This window comes from Apium graveolens, chromosome 9, assembly GCF_009905375.1.
Source record: "Apium graveolens cultivar Ventura chromosome 9, ASM990537v1, whole genome shotgun sequence".
In the NCBI taxonomy this organism is placed as follows: Eukaryota; Viridiplantae; Streptophyta; class Magnoliopsida; order Apiales; family Apiaceae; genus Apium; species Apium graveolens.
In genome coordinates, this window is record NC_133655.1 from 236580957 (window position 1) to 236592824 (window position 11868).

Sequence of the window (11868 nt, forward strand, 5' to 3'; positions counted from 1 at the left end):
AGAATTTAAAACCTATGGTTCTAAAGCCTAACACTAGATCCAGTATGGACTCCACAAAGAATCCCCTAGACTTTGCTCAGATAAAGGAAGTAGACTTTCCTCTTCCAAAACCTGATGGAGACAAAGTTCTAAGTGCAAGCATCATAAAGAAGAAGGAGACCAAGGACAAGGGTGAGAGAATGAACATGGCCTTTATCTATAGAGAGGGAAAGAGTATCTGTGTGATGCAAGGACATCCCAAATTTCTAAAGGCTAAAAGGGAAGAAACCAGAAGGTTGAAGAAAGAAGCTGTAAAACTCAAGGCTGACAAAAGAGCACAAGCAAAGCTTGAAAAACAGCTAAAGTCAAGCCAAGTTGAAGAAATGAAAGGAATTGAAGTCAGGGGTGAAGAAAAGATTGCTAACTTAGATGAGGTTCTTGGGAGCATATTTGGTGAAAATATGGAGGAAAGAGAGGAATGGCAGAAGGGAAACAGAAGAAAGGCCAAGGCACACAGAAGGAGTGAAGATAACCCTGAAGATACCAAATCTATATCTAAACCACTACCTTCCATACCTGAACCTTTTGTTGCTGATCCCTCTATAAATATCCATGGTGAACCAATCATTCCAAAAGAGGAACCTATTGATTGGGACAACATCACATTGCCTACCTTTTTAACCACTCTACCACTACCAAAGAAACAGAAAAGAAAATCTAAATCTACACCTCCCCTAACCTCTAAGAAATTCACTCAAAAACAAAAACCTAACCCTAAGCCACCCATTTCTAAAGATGATTATGTTCACATCTGTGACATAAAAGAAGCTTCAGACATTAATCTCTATCTGGATGAGCTGGAGGAAGTAAGGGGAATAGCTGCCTACAGACAGCTACCAGAGAGATTGGTGTTCAGATATAAGGGAGCTGGGGAAAGAACATGGCCTCTCTACAGGATTCTAAATGAAGGCTACTCTACCTTGATCAGAGTCTTTTCAGCCATCAAAAAGGATTCTGGCTTTACCAGAACAGCCAAGACTGAAATTCTCAACAAGATTGCCAACATAAGGAAGACTTGGAGGGAACCAAATGCTTTGCCCAGAACCTTACTCATACAAGAAAGGGGAACTAAAATTCACAAATCACCTCATTGGTTGATGGAATTTAGAGATGACAAAGGAGTCAGAAGATTTTTCAGACTTGAAGACCAACTCAAGATTGCCAGCAATGAAACTCTCAAGGAAATGCAATCTAAGTTGGATATCAGTGATGAAGATGAAGCTGAATTCTTCAGACAACTCCAACTCCAATTTGAGGAAAATGACAAAGGGCTAGGAAAGAAAACCAGGGAACAAAGAAGAAAATGATGATTTGCTCAGGCTAGAGGAGCACCCTTGGAAATACTGTAAATCTTCAATTACCTCCTAGTACATACACTTTTGCAGCACTTTTATATTTCTACTTAGTTTCAATTCAAATATTTGTTAAGTGTTTTGTTATCATCAAGTTAACCCTGAATTTATGCCTACAATTCTTATAGACATAAATAGGGGGAGATTGTTAGGAATATATGTGCATTAGTTTGATGATATGTTTAACAAAACACTTAAGTAGAAATTTAGTGTCTGTAGCCTCAACGGATAAGACCACTTTGGCTATCCGTTGATGGTGTAGCTTTACTTAGAAATAAGTCTAGTATTGTAGCATATTTCAGTCTCTGTATTTAAAATGTAATTCTTAGAAGTTGAGAGAAACTATGAGTCATGTTGACTGCTAGATGATATGCAGATAGGAAGGCCAATTGTAAATATTTCATGCCTTGTAATTTTGTATAAATGAAGTGGTATCAACGGATGACTTAAAGACCTTCAACGGATGAGAAGCTAAGCTTCAACGGATGTCTCTAAAGCTTCAACGGATGAGAGCATCAACGGATGAAAGCTTCAACGGATAACATCCTTCAACGGATGAAGTCATCAACTGATGAAAGCTTCAACGGATGTTCTGCTAATTAGCCGTTGATAAGTGGTAGTTGTACCTACAAACAGAGGCACATGGGTTGACAGAGAAAAGCTGAGATGTGGTAGCCGAATTTCAGGATCAACAGAAAAAGCAGCCGTTCTTCTTTAGTACAAAGTTGCAATAGTCAACAAAGTACTTGAGTGAACAGGAAAAGAAGCAAGTGAAGAACTTATTTTACTATTGTAATTTTATATTGTTTTTCACTTGTACACTTGGTAATATATAAACCAAGAAGAAGCTAGTAATTAGAGAGAGATTTTCCAGAGCTGTTAAGAAATATCTTGAGAGAAAATTCATCTAGTTTGTACTAGGATGCAGCTGTGATCAACATTGTTGAACACAGATTTTCTAATATACCATCTCTGGTGGAACAACAAATCCACCAGAAAAGTTTTTAAAGTTTGTTGTGTTCTTTACATTTTGTGTTTGAATATATATCTGTCTGCATTAGCTCAAAGCAATTCATACACTTGTTCATCTAGAACACACTGCTTTAATAAACTTCTCAAAACCTGAAAAAGTTTTGAGATTTACATTCAACCCCCCTTCTGTAAATCTCATTGTTAGTCCTCTAAGAATAACAGCTTACCACCCCCAGACTGATTGACAAAGCGAAAGGACTATACAGACCCTAAAAGATATGCTGCGAGTGTGTGCCATCGATTTCAAAGGAAATTGGGATGATCATTTACCCCTGATCGAATTTTCTTACAACAATAGCTATCACGCTAGCATAGGAATGCCCCCGTATGAAGCTCTTTACGGGAGAAGATGTTGCTCTCCCCTGTGTTGGGATGAAGTTGGAAAACACAAGATATTAGGACCAGAGTTAGTCCAGCAGACCAGAGAAATGATAGGACTCATCAGGAAGAGACTGGTAGCAGCTCAGGACAGACAAAAGAAGTATGCCGACCAGACCAGGAAGGATAAGGAATATGAAGTAGGAGATTTTGTGCTATTGAAGGTATCTCCGTGGAAAGGAGTGATGAGATTTGGAAATAAAGGGAAGCTGAGTCCCAGATTCATAGGACCCTTTGAAATTTTGAGGAGAACGAGCTCGCCTTACCTCCTAATTTGTAACAAGTACACAACGTGTTTCACGTGTCCATGTTGAGAAAGTACCATACCGATGCCCGACATGTAATAGAGTACGAGCAGGTAGATTTGCAACCAAAACCTGACCTACATCGAGCATCCAGTAAGGATAATGGACCAGAAAGAACAAGTGCTGAGGAATAAAATGGTGAAGCTAGTTAGGATCTTGTGGAGAAATCAAAATGTTGAGGAATCAACTTGGGAACTTGAAGACACAATGAGGAATAGATATCCTTACGCTATTAGTTTTCGAAGAAAACGAACTTTGAAAAATGACTGTATTACGACTTATTGAGAATTACGGGAATCACAATATAATTACAAGATTAAAATCCTACGGATTTATATTCTAGTAGGATACATAAAAATATAAGGAATAAATATGAAAGGAATTACATTGCGGACCATTTACGAGTTAGTATTACGGAGAACGTTAAGTAACCGAGCGAACGCGTAAACGATTAATTAAATGTAATGCACTAACTAAACCATGGTAAGGAAGTAACCATGGTTACTTCATCAAATAGTGAGATAACCATAGGATGACCAAGCTAGCTAGAAAATAGTGTGCTAAGAAGCTAACCTTGTAGTTTAGCTTGTAAGCTAGCAAGCTACAAAGATATGTCCATGGATTTGGCAACAAAAAATAAACCTAGAATGCTATCCTAGGAAGAATAAAATCAAGTTGCAAAGATATCAAGTCACCTTCCAAGAAGCAACCTAGAAATCATCCAAGAGAAGCAACCAAGTAGTATAAATACCACCCCCCCTCAAAGCTTCCATTCGGCAATTTGAAGAAAAAAAGGGAAATGGGAATTCAAAACTCCAAGCTCTAGTTCTTTTAAATCACCCAATTAATTTCCAGGCCTCCTAGCAACTAAACTAAGGTAAGAAAAATCTTTCATCTCTTTTTATCAAGGTTTGATGGGTGGAATAAATTCAAGAAACTCACTAGTGAATAGTGTGAATAGTAACCTCTCTTTGGTTTCTTGATTTCAATGGTGGTTTTAGGTTCTAAAAATCATACCAAGCACTTCCAAGCCTCCACCATCCTCAAGAACACATCTCAAGCTTTCAAGAAAGGTAAAAATCTTTGGCCTAAATTTATTTAAGGTTGATTTTTAAGATCAATTTAGTATATGGTAGTAAACCTAGCTTACTAAGTATTATTGATGAAATCTTGATGATTAAGTTAAGTAGATTTAAGATTGGTTGTTGTTGCCTCAAGAACATGATGTTCTTGAGAGGAGTTTGTGTGTTGATGATGATATGATGATTGTTGGTGGTTGTGTTGATAGTTAAGTCGTAAACGAAACCCCGATCGTAAACGTAACTTCGTTAAAACCAACAAACCGTAACTTTACGTTTCTGCAGAAAGTCCCGAAGTTGTAAACTCTAGATTCTTGGAAAATAACCTTGTTTATGATAGAAAATGTTATAAGGATCGTTTAGGCACTTGAATAGCTTGATTCTGATTTACGGATCAAAAGTTATGGTCGTTTTAGTAAAAGTGATTTACGCGACAAAAACTGCTACGAATTACGAACTTTGAAAATATAAAGGATAGAGTTAAATGTATTCATAAATCATGAAATTTTTAAAAAGAGTAACATATTTAGTTTCCTAACTTTTATAAAAATTTCAAGTGAAAATAATGATTTCTCAATTTTATAAAAATGTCGGAGCCGAGACCGCGCGAGTAGAAACCGTAAGAATCTTTAAGCGGAGCTAACAACGATAATGAGAATGAACTCAAGATACTTAGGAAAATGAAGTGACCATAATGTGAAAATGACTTAAAAGAAATGTTGAGGGTAGTATGAGTTGAGAGGGTACAAAATGAGTAGCGCATAAGTGCGAGATACCGTAACCTAGAACGGAACCTAACGAAATGAAATGTGTTTATGGTTATAGATTTCCGAGCGGAACCTCAAGATACCCAGGCAAGTTTACGTAGTTGTTGAATTTTCACATAATATAGCGATGTTGTACGATAAGTATATATCGTGAAATATTATTTCGCTTTAAGCATGACATATTATATAAGACCGAGGGTCGGTCGGGATTTAAGATAAAACCCAGAAATCAATCCGGAGATATTATAGGACGGGTATAAGTTAATAATAGTACGTTTTAAAGGGAATCATCGTCCATTTACGAAACATTAAAAGACCTCGAACTTTTAAAATGATTTCTCAACGAGCATATTCCCTCAACTATATTTTATTGATTCGGATAAGAAATATTATATACGTATTCCTTTATTATAAGAGTAGTATACTTCAACGTTTATTTATTCAAACCCGATTAATCATTATAGATTATTAATTATGTAAACACAAATTAGGTGAGGAATATTATTTAAATAAATCTTTTTAGAGAGTAAACTCATTCGAGGTATGATTAATATCAATTATCATTTAATTATTTATAGACTATTATTTAATTAATTATTATTTATTAAAGGATTGTTATTGATTTAAAGATCATAGATCCTGATATAAAACATACTTTCTGATTTAGAAGTATTATTCGAATAATTTCAGATCATCGGTGAATATTATCCCGACTTATTATTATATTGAATATAGTTTCGAGAAAAAAACTGTTCCCCCTTATTAATTATCTATTGACAACGGTCAACTCACATCCTTAGTACTTCCTCCGAAATTCTCGGAAGTACGTATATACATATATATACACTTATATCTTAAAGAGATAAACTATTTCTATCAACAAGCAAAACGCTTGGGGAACTTCGATGTGGTTCGAGTTCTCGATATTGATAGAATTCTTTTAAAGGACAATGAAGGGGTAGACTCTGGTACTATGTGTGCTAGATGGGCTACCAAAGGTACCGCAGGTGAAGGTACTCAGTGTACTCAGGAACTTGTGAAGTATATGCATACCCGAAAATGGGACACGTAGCCCGAATGCGGCCAGGGTGATACCCGAGAGATGACGGTTTTGTCCTTTTACTAGTAGAAAAGGTTATTATTTCCGTAGTACGACTGATCATCGTATGTGGTGGCTCCAGTGAATATCCAAATTCTTCCAATTGGAATTGAGATGCAATACCGTAACCCAAGCCTAGGTGCTGGGATTACTACTAAGGTATTCGCAGGTTATAAAACCCCCTTAATGAATTGATTTCGTAAGAAGGTGCGTGACACCAAGGAAAAACTATTTTCGAATAAAACATATATCTAATATATGATGTTATCATACAGTCATTTTCATACTGTACATTATTATGCTGAGCATTATAGCTCACACTTATTTTCTTAAATTGACACAACACAAAAGTGAATCAAGATTCTTGCCATGAGAACCACAACCAAGAAATGGGTAGGAAATGGCCAGCTATTCCTAGATTGTTTGGTGTTGTACCTCAGGTAGTCAGAATAAGTTGGATTTGTCTTCAGTTGTTTATAGTTCGGCTTATTTATAAGTATGATTTATGTAAGATAAGAAATAAGAAACGTATATTTGGCTGGCGGACTAACCTTACCTAAAGGTCACTCCCCGGTAAGAGTAATTATATTTGGGTTGTAATAAAATTTCTCTAGTAATGATGGTTCGTTTCCAAGACAATAACCTGTAAGTGTGTGTGTTAAGTGTGGGGTCTTGAAGCGTGAGTATTTACATATTGTAGTGTGAGTTTAGATGGCGTGGCTTCCGAGACTCCTGACCCCGGGTTTTGGGGCGCCACATGCATCACCTAAAAAAGCATACCTCAAGTGCTCAAGCAATGGTTTAAGCTCCAAGGTAGGTGCTTCCTCAATAGATGGTTTGAGCTTTCCTTCAACATTTTTGAGGTCAGAAGTACCAAGAGATTCAAATGGCATGTCTAGCTTTCGCCTCCAGGGAGAAGCATTTAGATATTGTAGTTGTTCATTGCCATCCTCATCATCACTGTCAAAATCCCCCACTAAGGCTTTCTCTAATGCATCAGTCATTAGCATATGATCAAGTTCTGAAGTAACCACAGAATCAATCAAATCCACTTTTAAGCACTCCTCATCTTCTGTAGGGAATTTCATTGCTTTGAATACATTGAATGTCACATCCTGATCCTGCACCCTCATAGTAAGTTCACCTTTCTGCACATCTATCAAGGTACGTCCTGTAGCCAAGAAGGGTCTCCCCAAGATTATGGGAATCTTCTTATCTTCCTCAAAATCCTAAATAACAAAGTCTGCAGGAAAAAAGAGCTTATCCACCTTTACTAGCACATCATCCACTATGCCTCGTGGGTATGTAATAGAACGATCAGCCAATTGTGGAGACATGTAGGTGGGCTTTAGATCAGTAAAATTCAACTTTTTAAAGATCGACAACGGCATCAGATTGATGCTTGCTCCCAAATCACAAAGGCAATTGTCAAAAGACAACTTGCCAATGGTGCAAGGAATGGTGAAGCTACCTGGATCTTTAAGCTTTGGAGGTAACTTTTGTTGCAGCACAGCACTGCATTCTTCCGTTAAAGCAACGGTCTCAAGATCATCCAATTTCACCTTCCTTAAAAGAATACTCTTCATAAACTTCGCATAACTAGGCATTTGCTCCAGAGCCTCAGCGAAAGGTATGTTGATGTGAAGTTTCTTGAACACCTCCAGAAACTTACCAAACTGCTTATCCGGCTTTTATTGTTGCAATCTCTTAGGGAAAGGTGATGGAGGATAGAGTTGTTTCTCCCATGTATTATCCTCAGGCGGAGTGTGTTCAACAGTAGTCTTTCTTGGTTCCGCCCTTTCTCCTTTTGCTTAGCTTCTTCATCACCAACTTCAGCTTCTCCGTCTTTTGCTTTTTCAGCATCAACAACTTTTCCAGACCTTAAGGTAATAGCCTTGACTTGCTCTTTAGCTTCCTTCCTGCCTGGCATTTCAGTATCACTGGGAAGTGTGCCAGGTTGATGATTAAGCACTGCATTGGCTATTTGACCGATTTGATTTTCCAAGGTCTTGATAGAGACCGCCTGACTTTTGCACAACAGCTTAAGTTCCTCAAAATCAGCACTAGAGGGTGGAGCTGCACCTCCTTGTTGAGGATATGATTGCCTTTGAGCATACTGTTGTGGTTGCTGGAATCCAGGTGGATTGAACTGTTTACTTACGCCTTGCTGATATGGTTGTAAAATAGCATTCTGATTATTACTCCAGCTGAAATTTGGATGATTTCTGTTGTTAGGATGATAAGTAGCTGGCACGGGCTCCTGCGGTCACTGATAATTGTTCACATACTGAACAGATTCGTTAACAAGAGAACACTGATCCGTAGCATGAGAACCTGCACAAAGTTCACAGACCATAGCTATCTGATTGACTCCATAGGTGGCTAGAGAATCAACCTTCATAGACAGCACTTGGAGCTGCGCTGCAATAGTTGTAGCTGCATCAACTTCCAAAATACCTGCTACCTTCCCAGGCATCATCCTTTGAGTTGGATTTTGATGCTCATTTGTTGTCATAGTCTCAATAAGATTATAAGCCTCAGGATAGCTTTTGGCCCATAAGGCGCCTCCAGCTGCTGCATCGAGCATGGGCCGAGATTGGGCCCCCAAACCATTATAGAAACCAGGATCACCATCCAATCAGGCATTCCATGATGTGGACACTTTTTCAACATCTCCTTGTAGCGTTCCCAAGCTTCGCACATAGATTCTGTAGGTTGCTGCGCAAACTGAGTAAGAGCACTCCTCATAGTAGCAGTCTTCGCCATTGGATAAAACTTCACCAGAAACTTTTGCGCAAGATCTTGCCAAGTAGTGATAGACCCAGCTGGTTCAGAATGTAACCAGTCCTTAGCTTTATCCCTCAGTGAGAATGGGAAAAGCCTCATCTTGATAGCCTCATCAGTCACACCATTATATTTGAAAGTACTGCAGATCTCGACAAAATTCCTTATGTGCATGTTAGGGTCTTCAGTCGCAGCACCTCCAAAAGAAACATAATTCTGCACCATCTGAATAGTGCCCGGCTTGATTTCAAAGGTGTTAGCCTGAATAGCCGGATGAAGAATGTTAGACTGAATGTCATCAATTTTGGGTCGAGAAAAGTCCATAAGAGCTGGATCTGCCGGAACAATACGATCACCCATGATTACTGGCTCTTTCTGCTCACTTCCTGAATCCGAATCTTCAAAATCTATCTTCTCCGGAATATCAAGAATTTCGTCTGTCTCCTCGACCGTATCTAAAGTCCTCTTGCGAGTATGAGAACGTGTTTGCATAAACGCTCTCCAAAGTACCTGAAACATAACCGGAAATAATAAGTAACACATCTTAATCACTGGGTCCTAATGACCAATGATGGTAAGTACATAAACTAAACAAAAACGCCGAGTCTCTGGCAGCGGCGCCAAAAACTTTTTAGGGCGAAAACACGCGCTAATAACACACGCAAGTATACGCGTTCGCAAGTAATATATAATACTTTTTAGTTCGTTCCCACAGAGACTCAGACTAATTATGTTCAATTACACTTACTCACCAATGTATGATTACTTCTCAATGTTAAAATAATAACACTTAAATTGGATTAACTAATTATTAACTATAATTAACTACGAGAATTAAGAACTTAATTAACACTTGAATTAACAATATTAAAACACTCATGAGATCACAACTTCATTACTACTTCCTTCAATAGTCATTGTTATTACCCTTAGCATGCAACAGTGATGATATTAATCGAATAACACGAAACTGATAAAAGCCAACTTTCATTGTACTAATACCATTCCACCAAGCATCCATAATTAAGATAGAAGTTGAATAGGCATCAATTATGTTGAGTCCCTATATGTTTATAGAAATTGACAACATAACGATTTAAGCACAAGTTATTCCTTTTGATTACACAGGGCGAATAAAACGGTTAGAGTTATCCACTAATCATGCATACCTATGCTAGCATGGCAAGTTCTAAATCTCAAGATCCACCGTCGCTTCACAAAAGATTAACACCCTATCTTATATGTTCGCGACGCACATAAGACGACTAAGCACAACCAATACTAGATATCATACAATCATCACACACTAAGGTATTAAACAACTAACTAAAGAAGTCCATAGTAAATCCGTTACGACCCCATGATCACGATTAGCCCATGATAGCACTCATCGTCATCATGGGTTCATATGAAAACATGATAATAACACACAATAATAATAACTAAAACTACTTATATTAAACTAGAGTACGTCACAAGAGTAAATAGGTTCAAAGTAAAGAAAACTAGCATCCAACGTTACAACGAAATAAAAAATCACAAGAAAATATGCTTCCTCTTCGTTCTGATGTGCTAAAACGGTCTTCTTCCTAATCTCCTCGCTCTTCGATTAATACTACGATCCAACCTTTTTGAAACGTCTCTGAAATCTACTTATATAGGAGTCCCATAAAGCCCAGCTAACTCAGAAGTTGGAAGTTAAACAGAATCAGGAGTCTAAAATAATAAATCTGATTTTCCGTCCCTGAGCGGCCGCTCAGCATTCCTGAGCGGGCGCTCAGCTTCCTGAGCGGTCGCTCAGCAGAGCTAAGCGGGCGGTCAGCTCCCTACTGGAAACTGATCTGTTTTTCTCCCATTTCTTCGCTGCAATCTGCTCCTATCTTCCCGCTTACAATGCTAAACACATGCCAAGGCTTATTATTGATGAAATCTCTCCCGAAATGCAATTAATACCCTGAAATGCACAAACACTAGAAAAATGCATCAAATACACAAAATACTTGATTTCAAGACATCAATTCAAGCCATTATAAGACGTTCTAAGTGGTATAAAATGCCACTTATCAGTCTCTGTGGGAACGAACTAGAAATTATTCTATATTACTTGTGAATGCGTATACTTGCGTGAATTATTAGCGCGTATTTTGTGCCTTACAACGTCGATACTTCCATACTTCTTTGACAATCCAATCTCTAAGATGCCCTTCCTTGATGAGTTCTTTTATTTCATCTTTCAAGTGTCGAAACTCATGGGTGTTATGTCCGACAGATTCATTGTATTCACGGTACTTCTTCTTATCTTTGGTTTTCCATGTGTTTAAGGGAGCCGATCTCCGAAATATGCCTTTTCCCTTATTAACTTCATAGACATGCTCTATGGATGCCTCCAAAGGAGTGTAAGTGGTGGATTCCTTTTCATAGTTATTCGAGGGGCTCAATTCCCTTCCTGCGACTTGATGTACTTTTCACTCCCTTCGATAGTTTGGACTATGAGATCTATCTCTTCTTTTTCCATTCTTCACCTTTGTGGCTCCACGAGACTCTATTTTTTTATTATCGATTAGTGGTTCTTCAATAAACTTAAAAAACTCCGCTTGTTTGTAGAATTCTCCGAGGGTGTTAGGAATCCTTCCTTGAATGTGTTTTCAGAAATCTATTCCTATGTGTAAGCTAGCAATCGAGAAATTTTTCAATATTTCGTCAGTGGCGCCTCTTATCCAGATGTTTTAGCGTTGAATCTCTTAAAATAAGCTTGCAAAGTCTCTCATTCTCTTTGTCTCACATTTGACAGGACCGTCACCGATGGTCTTTACTTCATCACAGATTAAAATTGAGTGAGGAACATCACTTTCATTTGTTCCCATAATGAAATTATCTCCTGTCCCAACTTTTGGAACCAATGTTGAACACTATCCCCGAAGCTTGCCGCCAATAGCCTACATCTTGCTAAATCTTGCACCTGGTACACATCCATATCAATCTTAAACCTTCCAAAAACTCCACCGGATCATAATTTTCGTGAAAGCGTAAGTC

The 11868-nt window shown here is 38.0% G+C and overlaps 1 non-coding gene across 1 annotated transcript; it reads left to right on the forward strand.

Moving 5' to 3' along the window:
• Positions 1-8695: 8695 nt before the first annotated feature.
• Positions 8696-8802, forward strand: LOC141688706 (small nucleolar RNA R71). Its single transcript, XR_012562139.1, has one exon. It is a non-coding gene; the product is annotated as a small nucleolar RNA R71 (small nucleolar RNA).
• The last annotated feature ends 3066 nt before the right edge of the window (positions 8803-11868 follow it).